General features: G+C 36.8%; 1 protein-coding gene across 3 annotated transcripts in view; it reads right to left on the bottom strand.

The window, feature by feature from the left end:
• Positions 1-14,978, bottom strand: part of LOC115214131 (hepatocyte nuclear factor 4-gamma-like) — a 125,862-nt gene that overhangs the window by 58,723 nt on the left and 52,161 nt on the right. The window lies entirely within an intron of this gene.

Raw genomic sequence — 14,978 nt, forward strand, 5'->3', positions numbered from 1 at the left:
TTGTTTGAAGGGAGGTTGGTAATTTATTTAAAAAAGGAAAAAAAAGAAAAGAAAATTTAATCAAATATATAATTTATATCTGAATAACTTATTGTTCAACCTTTGAACTCCCAAACAACAAGAGACCATTGTTTCTCTAACCATCTTGAAGAACACACTCTTGTAGCATAACAATACATAGTCAATATAAGAACCTATATATGGTTGTTTGCCCTGATAGAAATAGTAGCCAAAACTCCCTCATATCTTACCATTAAAAAAAGAAAGGGACACATGGGTAATCTATTTCCAAATGCACTCTACCTTGGATAAAGAGGGATTGTCATGACTAGAATGTCCTATCATAGGTTGGCTAAGGTGGGGTTAAGAAGCTTGCTTCCCAACTCTGTGATCTTGGGTTCAGTCCTACTGCATAGCACCTTGGGCAAGCATCTTCTACAATATCCATATTCCCAGGCTGACCAAAGCCTTGTGAGTAGGTTTGGTACATGGAAAACTGAAAGAAGCCTTTCATATGTATGTGTGTGTTGATAGGGAGGGGTCAAAAGCTGTTTTGACTATGGACCCGATCAGCTGAAAATCTGGTATTTCCAGATTTTTTGAGAATGGCCAGGTCTAGGTATCCGGTGATGCTAGAAGGACACCCCCCCCACCATCAAGTGTCACCTGTGCCTGGAACCGGGCCATATCAAAAAGAACTGCCCTAAGGACCAAAATAAGGTCCTGGAGCAGTTGATAAAAATACTGCTCCCTGCTCCCTCATTGGAGGGAGAGAAGGAGAAAGTCAAGGAAGTGGAAACCTCCTCAAAAAAAGGAAAAAACGAAAGGTGGACAACAATGGGTGCCCACCGAAGGATCTGAGGGCTGCAGGAGGGAGGGAGGATCTGTTGAACAAGGTACAGGAACTACATCCTCCTGTGGCTCAAAGGGAAAAAAAAAATGGGACATTGCCGGTGGTTTGTGACACACTGCCGGCATGTCCTGAAGCATCTTTGGTGGGATTTGTGCCACCAAAGATGGAAATTTTACAACACCCCTATGATACAGAGGAGGAATTTGTGGTCCTCTTCGATAAGAGAGGGACAGTAGAGGGCTTTGTCAAGAAGCTTAAAAGGAAGGGTCAAAGGGAGGGGATTCTGTCCTGCACAGAGGACCCTGACTGGCCTTTGCAGGTGGCTGCAAAGGTCATGAGGGAGAACAACCTGTTCAGGATAAGGGTGTCCTTCCCTGAGGATACCTTCAGATTTATGCTAAATTGGCCCGACTTGGAACCGTCCAGGTATTTAGCTGAGGCGAGAAGTCTGGTCAGGCAGGAAGATTGTTTCATTGATTCATAAATGGACTTGTGTAAGAGGTTTATTGCCTCACAATGGCTTTGCATGTCGTAAATGTAAGAGGTCTATTGCCTCCTTAATGTGTTATTATGTAAGAAGTTTGTTGCCTCAATATGTTTTATAAAGAACAATGTGCTCGGGTAAACAGCAATTGGCTGGCGTTGTTGTTGTTGCCCTCATTATTATCATATCGTTAATCATTCCATCTCATTATGTCCGCGTCCAGCCCGCAGCTTCCTTTCTTTGTAAGGCCTTTGTGGCCAATTGAATGAATAAAAGAAGCTTGCTTATCAACCAGATTAGTTCCGGATCCATGAGATCATGACCGAAGGGGGTCCTTGTTACTTGCAAGTGGCCTCTACTACAACCTTGGCCCAATCAACGCCTTATGAGTGGATTTGATAGATGGAAACTGAAAGAAGTGTTTCCCACCACTGCTTGACAACTAATGTTGGTCTGTTTACTTCCCTGTAACTGAGTGGTTCAACAAAAGAGACTGGTGAAATAAGTATCAAGTATAACAAAATTAAGTACTGGGGTCGATTCATTTGACTAGAAATTCAAAGTGGTGCCCCAGCATGGCCACATTCTAATAACTGAAAGAAGTAAAAGATAAAAAACTAAAAATAACAGGTTTCATATATTATTTTTCTGTATTACATTTAGTATTTGATAAAGTAATTTGATATAAGTAAACATTTTAGTGGTTTCTTGGGTAGTAAATACAATTCAGTTTTAATATCTTGATTTGGAAGAAATGATAATATTTTGAATTAAATAAGGTAATTGTTTTTTAAATAGCAACCTGTGCATCACACTTAAAGCAGATACATCATGGAAGGCATATTAACTGCAGTATTTGTCCTGTGATAATACCTCTGATAGATATTACAGTTGATTAGGTTTTCCATAATGTATCTGACTTAGACATGATGAACAGAACTTTTCCAAAGAATTTGACAGTAAAATAATTAATGGCAAAATATTCCCAGTCAGAAACTGATATTTTTCTAAGTTTACAAAGAATTTAACATAAAACAATGATATCTATCATTAGATGGGTAATGAGGTCAGTAAGAGGTACATAAACGATTGTCAATAAAGTAACAAAGACCCCCTTCAGTCATGAATGACCGTGGGATTGCACCTAGAAAGTTTCCCTCCAAGGCACAAGTCCAGGCAAAGTTGTTTATGGAAGATCTGCAGTCGCCCATGCATACTAGCCTCCCCTCTCCATGCCACCGATGTTGCCCAAGGGAAAGGCAAAGGCACAAGTGACGTTGCAACTCATTTCTACAGATAAGTGAACTGGAGTAACATGAAATAAAGTGTCTTGCTCAAGAGCACAACACACAGCCCTGTTTAGGAATTGAACTCACTACCTCATGGTTGTGATCCCAACACTAACCACTGAACCATGTGCCTTTACCAATAAAGTAATACTATGGATATAAACATAATTACTAAACTACTAAAGTAAGAAAACATTCGCATCCAATTTCTTGTAGAAATCAGCAAAATTTTCAAACATAGCTTTGCAACATATATTTAAAAGAGGGTAAAATCCAGAATATTAAGAAAATATTGGTGGTAGTTTGTGTCGGCAACAATTAATTCAAAGTGTTTGCTAAGTTTAACCACTGTGAGAGTGAAGAATCTAATGGTGTGAGATTTTGTTCATCTGAGAGAGAAGTATTATTGTCATAAGCAACAATACTTTTTTTTTTTACCTTAATACTCTTTGACAAAAAGCAAGAACCTGAATCATTTGACTTTTCCATCCTCATCACAACCAATTCATGAGTATCCTTCCTTGGGTCCTTAACTCTTGATGTATTCATAAAGTTACCTTCATTTTATACAGTGTGTCTTGGGCATGTAAAACCTGGTAGAGCCCATAATGTCCAAATCTGATCACAGGGAGTGTGTGTGTGTATGTGAGAGAGAGAGAGACAAACAGAGAGTAAGGAAGATCATGGGCCATGTGATTGCAAACATCAACAGAGAAACATACATCTGATCAAGAACTTGGGAAAAGAAATGCTGCCCAATGTGCAAACATGCACAGGAAGGACTAAAACACCACTATTGAATTTAAACTCTTCTATGAACACTTATATGCAACAGGGATCATCTACAACATGTAACCACAACTGAGTTTTGTAAAATGTAAACATGATCAATTAAGTAAAACTTGAGATACTTTTTATCAGTCTCAGAGTGATGAAAAAGCAGGAGTGAGCCACCAAATTTTAGGAATAAAAACTTGACTGTTCCAACAAAGAATCTCTATACAGTTGTTCATTAACAGAAATAGTAACCAAATCCTTCTCAAATCACACCCTACTGTCTCAAAGGATATTATATAATATTGTTCTAGATACATACTGCTTTAAACAACTAAAAAGAAACACATACCAAATATGCATAATTGGAATGCTTTTGATCACCGACAGTTGAGCTGAGACTAAACAATGACAGTAATATTTTTAAAGTTTTTCTATATCTTTGGATCATCTTGTAAGTGTTAACCAAAACAGAGGCATTAACAATACAGAACTAACCTAGATTTCTGTTGTTACAAGGAATGGATCAAACAAAATAGTAAATGAACTAACAAAATATCTGTCAGCAATTTTTACAAGGGTGCCACTACTTACAGTGGTGAGTAATTTTTATACTACTGTACTTACAACTAGGTTGATTATATCCTGTAACATTAAGTGCCTTAATGAATGATACAGTGTAGTGCCAAAATGTCAAACCACATACATGTCTGTTGCAAGTTCAATATTCTCAGTCAAAAAGGAAAATGATGGTTCCAAATGAGAATCAAAATTAATTTGAAGACACAGATTACCAGGAACTTACAAATGTGGTGCATTCACACATGCATACACATATATATTCAATTTCCAGTTGAGGGATGGATGGCATAATTCACTGAATTTGATACAAATATTTACAGTCTTTACTATAAATTTGTGATAAGACCACAAATTTGGGAAAAGGTTTAGTTGAGCGAATTAACCCCAGAACATTGTATTTGAGGGTGAGCTGAAAAGTTCATGGGCTGACTATGAAGGATTGATACTAGAGCTGTGAAATCTTGCATGTATTGATTTCAGTGCTTCTTTTTAATAATTTCACTGTTTCTCTCCAGGTTAACTTACATCTGATTGTTCAAAGAACAGGGTTAACTAAAAGTCTGAAAACAAGTATGGGCATTTAGAATATTTGAAAATGCTTTGGACAGGTAAAGGGTAAATATTTGAAATGCTAAAATGATACAGTATGGTCAAATAGATAGTGAGAGAGAAATAATAATCTAGCTGCCTTCCACATCAATCATTTAACTTTTCTACTGCTTTTACAGAAGTGGATAATTGTCAAAACATTCTAATAACTGATAATTCTGAGCTAAAACTAAAAATAAGCCAACAGAAAAAGCAACAACCTCAACTCATGGTCAAAAACTAGGTCATGCATATTGCCTGAGTACAAAACTCTTGGTCAGCTAAATCTGTCTGATAAAAAAAAACCCAACTGAATGAAGCAAGTTCTACCAGCTAAAAAAAATATAGGATACTACTTTACTAGAAAGAAAGAAGCAGTTATGCTCATCTGGATGTTTAATATTGTGCATATGAAGAGACTTGGAAACATAATATAGGTTGTTATGGTTTAAGTCATTTCATATTTGTAGTTATTGCTCTCTTGGATAGATCACAGGACCATATTTTGATTGTGCATTTCATTATTCACTTGGTTTCTACAGCTGGATGCGCTTCCTATTCACCAACCATTTGCTATTGTTTTGAGTACATTTTATTGTAGCACCAACACCAGGGAGGTTGCCTTTCACTCTGCAACACCAAAGAAGCCTAACTATTCTTTGACATTTATTTAGTGAAGAAAATATGACAAAGAAAATAAATAGAGAAAAAGAATGTAAACAGAAATACCAGGATGGTTGGGGTGAAAAGAGCAAGAGTATGGTAACTGAAACAAAGTGATTGAGACTAGAAAGTGAGAGAGAGTAGGAGAAAGAGTGATGGATAATAACTGAAACAGACAATGGTAAGAATAAGTCACATATGTCAATAACAAGTGGCTCTGAGCATGTGAGTGATGACTGGTAATACAGAAACAGTGATGGTAGATTGTAGGGTGAGAAAGGATTGAATATGAGTAGGTTCAATACCATCTCTTGTTACAGAGGCAGCAAAGTACAGATATATAGAAGGGACCCACTGCCATCTTTAGTTACATGAGTGGCATAGCACATTGAATAAAAGTGAATGGTGAAAGAATGAGTGATAGAGGTGAGCACACATCAAACAAGTGAAAGAAGCAGCAAATATAAACTTAACAGGGACATAATGAGTAAGACACACATGTGAGAGAGAGAGAAACAGACAATGCCTCTTTGCGTCCATCACTGTCACCATTATACATTTGAATTTTGCAACCATTGTGGTTCTTTTCCATGAGGCCAAGTATCTGGAGATCAGTGCCTTGTACCCTATGCCTGATTCCTCTTATATCCCAGTTTTTCTTTCAGTTCATTTGCACTCCATCATTCAACCTGTATCAGGTTAACTATAAACAGAAGCAATCAAGCTATGTCCATCCCATCTATTTTAAATGGGTGATGAAAGATTACACTAACCAAAAATTGTAGTGTTATTTCCAATACAAGGTTCGATACTTGTTGCAGTGTGGTGTTTTGTGTGTCTCAATAATCCTGAGAGCTATACCAGTGAACCACAAGCACCTGGTTAGTTTCTCATGCTGGACAGGTCAAAGGAGAGATACCAGATTAATATGGACTTATGTCTTATCAGAAGTAAAAACAGGATTGTGTCAGGGCCAATGCCCCTTGCTAGACGGAAGCAAAGTTATAGATGCAACAATGACAACTGAAAACCAACAAGACCTGGAGAAACCTAAGGAAAGCATAATCCCACAAAAAAGTAGATGTGAGGACATGCTAAAATCAATAAGAGGAAGAATGTTGAGACAGAGCTGAATAATCAATGATCCTACTGGTCAGAAACAAAACAGACAGTCCAGAGTCAAGAACAGTGGAAAAACGTTGATAGCCTATGCTCCTTAGGGAGTGAAGAGATTAAAGAAAGAAGAAAAGGGTTGTCTAGTGAAGGCAGATAGTAGAGTGGTTAGGATGTTGGATTTGTGATTATTGAATTGTATGAGGGCGGGGCTGCTGAAAAGTTCCTGGCTTTAAGGCTATTGTGAAAGGCCTGGTTGGAGACCCAACCTCCCAAGTTCTTTTACAGGGCTCAGAAGAACTGAAGGACCACTGCAATAAGTGTGTGAACATGAGAGGGGAATATGTTGAATAAAATCAATTAACTGATTCTCCTACATTTTCTTTAACCCAAAGCCAAGAACTTTTCAACACCCCCATCACAGGTTTGATACATGGACCAGGTAACAAATGAGTGATAGCGGTGAGCACACATCAAACAAGTGAAAGAAGCAGTAAATATAAACTTAACAGGGACATAATGGGTAAGACATACATAATGAGAGAGAAAGAGAGAGAAAAACAGACAATGCGTCTGCATCCATCAGTCACCATTTTACATTCGAATTTTGCAATCATTGTGGTTCTTTTCCATGAGGCCAAGTATCTGGAGATCAGTGCCTTGTACCCTATAACGGATATCCTATGCTGAAAATGATCACCAATGACAGCTAGGAGTAACTCTGCAATGGTCTAGCACTCAATTCAAACAAGGGTGGGTCAGAGAAACTTGTAGACTTAGTCATCTAAGTGCTTTGAAAAATGTAGATGAGGCCCAACCTCAAGAGCCAGTAGATTCAAAGCAGACAAAGAAAGGATATTACTTATGGGAGATTTGGTTGGTATTTGTAGCAGGTGCAACAACTGTAAAGAATTTATTCGTGAATTTCAAAGAAAATTAAAAGGAGAATTCAGATACAGGTGCAGGCATGGCTGTGTGATAAAATGTTTGCTTCCCAACCTTATGGATCCAGGTTCAGTCCCACTGCATAGGACCTTGAGCAAGTCCCTTCTGCTATAGCCTCAGTTTGAACAAAGCCTTGTGAGTGGATTTGGTAGACAGAAACTGAAAGAAGCCTATTTTGTGTGTGTGTGTGAGAGAGAGAGAGAGAGAGAGAGAGAGACCACCACTTGACAACTGGTGTTGGTTTGCTTACATCTCTAACTTAGCAGTTCAGCAAAATAGTCTAATAGAATAAGTCCCAGGCTTTAAAAAAAAATAAGTACTGGGGTTGACTCATTCAGTTAAAAATTCTTGAAGTCAGTGCTCCAGCATGGTGACAGTCTAATAACCGAAACAAGTAAAAGACATCTTACATTGAACAGATCTATTTGTCAAATCAACTGCTAATTAACAGATTTGACAAACCATTCTGATATATTGGAAGAGTTCATTACAAACAAGTCTTTACTTACAGGTGTAGAATAGTCAATAGAATGCTTAGCCCTTTGGCATTTAAACCAACCATATCAGGCCAAATATTCTACATGTTTTATCTTCAAACTAGCCAGAGCTGGTCTCTCACATCTGTTCAACTTCATATTTTAAGAATGAGTTTACTGTTTCTAAAATGATGATTTTTAACAGGCACAAGGCTTCAAATTTGTAGGAGGAATATATTGATTTATACTGAGTCTAAGTGCTTCACCCTTTCGTTACCAACCCAGCTGAAACTGGCTGTGGCTCTGTCGTATAAATGTCTTGTTTTCATATGTTTTGAATTAAAATCTTCCATCAAACCTTAGTCACAATTTATGTTCCTATCACTAGCTTAATGATAACTAAATTATTTTACTAAATTTTTTGTTATATTTAAAGTAATTGAGAGAAACACAGGGCATCTCAAAATAAATACAGTAACAAAAGGGTTAACTGATACTTTATTAGCACTGGAAAGATGAAATGTAAACTTAAACAGAAATTGAACTCAGAACATGAAGGGCTGTAACTAAATACTGCAAAGCATTTTTTTGGATGCTTTAACAATTCTGCCAACCCACATTAAACTTATTACTTAGAATAAACAAACATGAATAATAAAACAAAAAAATGTTATGAAATAATAAGAAAAAAGGATTCTATTTTTGTCTTCACTACCATAATATCAACATCTGTCCTGTATTATATTGGTAGCAGGATATAGAAGGATCTGTAGAGACACCTTCAGACAGCTTATTCTTTCTTTAGGTGTGATGGCAGAGGTGGTGGTGATGTGGGTGTAGAATGTATACACGTGTGCCTATGTGCATGAGCCTGTCAGTCAATGTTAGCACAATCATCTTTTGACAATGTTAACTAGGTGGGGATCAAAATATTAATTTTTTTTTAAATACAAACATTGTGATCAAACAAAACTGTAAAAAAAAAATTAAATAAATAAATAAACTGGCACAATAATTCAGCTTGGTGACCTATTAAAGTTAACCAACCCCTAATAAAACAGTCCTGAGTCAACAATAGCTCTAACCTTTAATGAATGTTAACCAAAATGTTTTGACAGGTTTGCTGGTTTCTGCCATTTCTAAAATCCAGTTTCTTTGTCAATAAAGGTGTGGTTCTGCTGGGAAAGAATCTGGAGTTGATTTTTTTCACTTTTTTTTTTTTTTTTTTTTGTATTTAAAAATCAACAACCTGAATTCTGAGCTGACAAGAGAACCTCTATACAATCGTTTGGCTTGCTAGAAATAGCAGCCAAATCTTCCTCAAATCACACCCAATTGTCTTAAAAAAAAAAAAAAAAGGGTACATCAGATAATGTAGTACAGGATAAATATTATCATTGTGTTAACATCCACTTTTCCATGCTTGCAGAGGTTGAATAAAGTTTATTGTGGCAGATTTTCAACTATTGGATGCCTTCCCATCACCAACCCTCACCTGTCTCCAAGTAAGGTAATATTTCCCCACTACAACACCAGCTGTCAAACGGTATCAGGGACAAATACAGACACACATACATCTATACATATGAGATGGGTTTCTTTCAGTTTCTCTCTGCTAAATCCACTCACAGGGCTTTGGTCAGCCCAAGGCTATAGTAGAAGACACTAACCCAAAGTGCCATGCAGTGGGGATGAACCTTGAACCATGTGGTTGGTTCATGCCTGCACCTTAATCAGTTTTATATGCAATGTTAGGATGACATCTACAGAGAGAAGCCCAATACTTTATATTAATGGCTTATAATCTCATTAAATATGTAGCTGATGTAATTCTTTGAATAATTTAATGAGGTTGACTGAACAAAAGAAGGTTAACAAATGGTCAGAATTTAAGTATTTTCTAGAAATGAACATAAAATAATGTTTTGGGGACACGGGTTTTATGTTATGTGTATGAGATCTCCAGCAATGATCATCAATGATTACAAGACCTAGCATTTGTAGTTACTTTGTGGGTTTTAATTGCTTGTTATTTAAGATTGGAGTGGATAAACTGCAAGCTTGTGTCTTTACTATAAACAGTGATTTACTTGGTGCTGTTGAAAGAGACAAGAATGTGATGCCCCTCATTGATGAATGTTTTCAGTAAGGTAGTGAAGGCTTGATATGAGGTATTGAGGTTGCACGAGGATGATGTCTGTGTGCAGAAGGTTGGGAAAGAATTAAAGGTGGTATCATGTGCATAGGGGTGGATATAATTAGAGGTGACAGCAAACAGGTTAATGTACAGAAGGAAGAGTGTAGAAGACAATTGAAATTAGGAGCACACAAGCTATGATAGAATGTGGGTAAGAGATAGCCACATCATTACATGCTGTGATTGTGTGATTGGACAGGAATATTTCAGTACAAGAAGTTCTTGTTGCCAAATGCAGTTAAAAGCTTTGATTTAAAGTGAGATGTCTCTGCTGTGAATTTCTTTTTATTTGGCCTGCAAGGACAACTTTATCACTGCCATATAATTTTTATTTTCACACAAAACATTTTACCCAAACTAACTTTGTTATTTCTCTTTTAACCCTTTAGTATTTAAACAGGCCATATCCAGCCACAAATATTCTACCAATTTTATGTCCTGTCTCTCACAACTACCCTACAATGTCATAAAAATAAACAATCACATAACCAAAATCTTGAAGTTTCAAGAAAATGTTCTGACTGGCGTCAGTGTCAGTGACACGTAAAAAGCACCAACCGATCATGGCCGTTTGCCAGCCTCCTTTGGCCTCTGTGCCGGTGGCACGTAAAAAGCACCCACTACACTCACAGAGTGGTTGGCGTTAGGAAGGGCATCCAGCTGTAGAAACACTGCCAGATCGGACTGGAGCTTGGTGCAGCCGCCTGGCTTCCCAGACCCCAGTCAAACCATCCAACCCATGCTAGCATGGAAAACAGATGTTAAACAATGATGATGATGATAATGAATGAATAAAGAAGTGTTACATTTGACAGAACAATCTGAATGTTAAAGGGCTAAATAGGCTTTCCAAATGTTCAATGAGTAACAATAGGAAGCAAAGGCACCAAAATTTTCATTTCTGACTCTTACTGCAAGTACATGAGATGTTGTATACATGCAGTATATGAAAATATATTTAAATAGCCTTAAAAAGACAACTGACAGATATTTGTAGAACTTGTGTGTCTTCATAGTAAATAATATAAAGGTATATGCCTTATTGATTATGCTGTTAAACTCATGATCACAGGGTTGTGGGTTTGATTAGCATATGAAGTCATATACTATGTCCTTGAGCAAGGTACTTTTACACTAAATGCCAATCAACTGAAAATTACATCTGTTGCATTGTAGCATTTTACAGATTAACTCTTCTAACTACAAGAGGTCTTCTAAGTACAAGATGGCTTTTGATGGCTACAGAATATTTGATGATAGTAAAAGCCATGGTTGCAGTAAAAAATTTGGAAGTTCAGTCCCTACCTAAAACTCACATCTGGAAACTGATTGAAAAAAGTCTTCAAAACATTCTGTCAGAAGTTAACAGACCGAAAAATATTTTTGCACAAAACTTAAATTACTTGAAAGAATTTTGTCTGACATTCTACGTTTTCTGTCAGTAATAACAATAACAACCATAACTAAAACAACAAAACAAAAAAAGGAAGAATAGAGCTAAAATACACTTTGATCTGAAACACTTGGAGATAACAAGATGACATTGTCATCTGCACTGTATCATATAACCATAGAAAACAAAAATATATAAAAATCAGTCTACCATTAGTAAAAATTTCACTTTAAAATAGATGTTATTGTTTAACCCAGGTCAGCTCTGACTGAGCAATCAACCTCTGTTGTAGCTGTGATCATTCCCTATTTTTGTATATCAACAAATACTATAAGTTGTCCAATGTATCTATACTCCAGGTATTATCTTTTATCTTTTACCTGTTTCAGTCATTAGACTGTGACCATGCTGGGGCACAGCTTTGAAGAATTTTTAGCTGAATATATTTTTTATTGGTCTCTTGCCAAACTTAAGTTACAGGGATGTAAACACACCAGCACTGGTTGTCAAGTATTGGGATGGTGTGGGGGACAAACACAGATACAAAGACACAAACACACACACCAGACTTCTTTCATTTTCCGTCTACCAAATCCAGTCACAAGGCTTTGGTCGGTCCAAGGCTATAGTAGAAGACACTTGCCCAAGGCACCATGCAGTGGGGTTGAACCCTGAACCATGTGGTTGGGAAGCAAGCTTTTTACGACTCAGCCATGCCTTTGTCTATAGTAGTGTATAACTTAAGATAAATTTGGCTGTTATTTATAGTAGGTCAAATGAGCAGGCTATAGACCCAGGAATAATATAAATAAAACAGGAAACTAAATGTATTTTTAGTTTTAGCCTTTTTCAAGCGTCTTCCTTTTCCAAAGTTGTCACAGTCTTTTATCCCTCATCGCCTTAATGTCTACTTTTCCATTGGTCAAATGGAAATTGTCCATAGGCAGAGGATTGGTTGTGTGGATAATAAGCTTGTTTCCCAACCATCTTGTCTTCAGTCTCATTGTGTGGTACCTTGGGCAAGTGGCTTCTATTATAGCCTCCAAGCTGATCAAAGCCTTGTGAGTGGATTTAGCAGATAGAAACTGAAAGAAACCTGTCGTGTGTGTGTGTGTTATGTTTGTTCCCTACCACTACTTGACAACTGATGTTGGTTTGCTTATGTCCTTGTAACTTAATTTCTCAACAGAAGAGGCTGACAGACTAAGTAGCAGCCTTAAAAAAAATACATGTTCTGGGTTTGATTTGTTTCACTAAACCTTTCAAAGCAATGCTCCATCATGGTCATAATTCAATGACTGAAACACATAAAAGATAGAAGAAAGATAAACAGTTCATAAATAAGAACCAGTTAATACATTGTGATTTCTTCAAACAACTACATCCACCTTGCACAACAAAAATGAGATAAAAATGGTTAGCATTATGCCTAAAAGAGAATTTAAGTCTTTAGCATTCAAACTGGCCATACCTGTTTTATGCCTATAACCAGCCAGATGCAACCTCTCACACCTACCTTACAATGTCCTTCTAAAAATAAGCAATCACACCATGAAAATCTCAAAGCCACCAGATGATGCAGGATTAATTCAAAACAATGTGAATAAATAAGCATTATATTTGACAGAGTAATCTGAATGCTAAAGGGTTAATATATTAATTTCAAGCTTTGTAACAGGGTAAAAAATTTATAAGAAAAACTGTTCAATATATTGACCTCAGTATATTACTGATACCTATTTCATCAACCTTTCTTACCATGGAAATTGGTGAACCAACAAAGGAGCTTTTACAGGGGTCACTTGACCTAATCTGCAAGAAAAAGTTGCCAAATTACACCTAATCATCTCAGAAATGAAAGAATACTTTGGGGTAATGTAGTACATGATAAATCATATCTTGTGCTGATCTGGGGCTAAACAAAAACAACAGCAACCCATGAAATAGATAAAAAAAACAAAGTCAACCCAGGTCAGATTTAAGCTTACAATATAAAGTGATAACTGCACTATATTTCATCTGACAAGCTACTGTATAAGGGTCACACAGTCACTCTAATATATATTAATTACAAATTAATTTCAAAATATCTCAACTAGTTATTCAGTACCACAGAATATCTAGAACTGAAGATGAATTTTTTTTTTTTTTAAACCCATTCTCCAAATCTCAAAAATCCATATTTGTTGTGCCTCATCACCATCATCAACAAAATTTAACATCCATTTCCTATCCTGGTATGAGTTGGACAGTTTGACATGAACTGGCAAGGCCAAGAACTGCATCAGGTTCCATAGTGTATTTTGGTATGATTTCTATGACTGGATGCCCTTCCTAACACCAACCATTTTACAGAATGTACTGGGTGCTTTTTACATGGCACTAGCACTCATGCTTATGATTTTTATATGGTACCTTGGTTTTAGGATGTCAATTCTGTTGTGGTGGACAAGTCTTCATGAGTACAGTAAAGCAGTACATATCTCAGTCCTCTGTCATCTCCTTCATAAAGCTTAACGTTTTGAGATCAGCCTTCAATACTTCATTCCATGTCTGTCACTCAACATACAAGAACCAGCAATCATATTTCTATCAACTCATACACTACCATCTTCAAAAAGGAAGGAGTCATATGGTCCTTATACACTATCATCATCATCATTTGATGTTCTCCTTCCATGTTAGCATGAGTTGGATATGGCTCAACATGATCCATTCCATTGAACCAGATGGCTGTGGTCAGCTCAAATGTCTTCTCTGATACGGGTTTTTTTATGAATGGATGCCCGTCCTAATACTAACCACTTCACAGAATATATCTTATTTTTTACTTGTTTCAGTAATTAGGCTGTGGCCATGCTGGTGCACCAACTTAAAGAACTTTAGTCAAACAAATCAATCCCAGTAAATTATGTTTTTTAAGCCTGGTACTTATTCTATCAGTCTCTAAGATACGGGGGTGTAAATATACCAACATTGGTTGTCAAGTGGTGTGGAGAGGAGAGGGGAGACTGACACAAGTACACACACATTTTTTTTTTACCTTTTTACTTGTTTCTTTATTTTTTATATGTGCACATGTTATATATTATTATTTTAATGTCCACTTCTCCATACTTGAATGGTTTGGATGGCATTTATTAAGGCAGATTTTCTACATTTGGATACCCTTTCCATCACCAACCCTCAACCGTTACCAAGCAAGGTAGTATTTTTCCATAGCCAAATAAGTTCACAGAATGAGTTACTGCATATGTGAGACTGACATTCATTTACTACGGTCAAATGATGTGAAGACAAAGAGAGTTGCACATGCATGCACAGGTATGTGCACATGCACACAGAGGGCTTCTTATAGTTTCCATTTACCTAATCTACTAACATGGTTTTGGTTGGTCCAGTACCAAGGTAACACACAGTGGGACTGAACCTGAAACCATGTTGTTGGGAAGCAAACTTATCCACACAGCCACACCTGCATCACACATACACACACACACTCTCTCTCACTCACTCTCTCTCTCTCTCTCAAAGAGGAGGGAGAAAAAGAGAGAGAACAGTCGGTCTTGACTTCATTTTAGCATTGAGAACAATAATAGAAATGTCAAACAAAGTTATTGA

Source organism: Octopus sinensis, linkage group LG1 (genome assembly GCF_006345805.1).
Source record: "Octopus sinensis linkage group LG1, ASM634580v1, whole genome shotgun sequence".
Taxonomy (NCBI): Eukaryota; Metazoa; Mollusca; class Cephalopoda; order Octopoda; family Octopodidae; genus Octopus; species Octopus sinensis.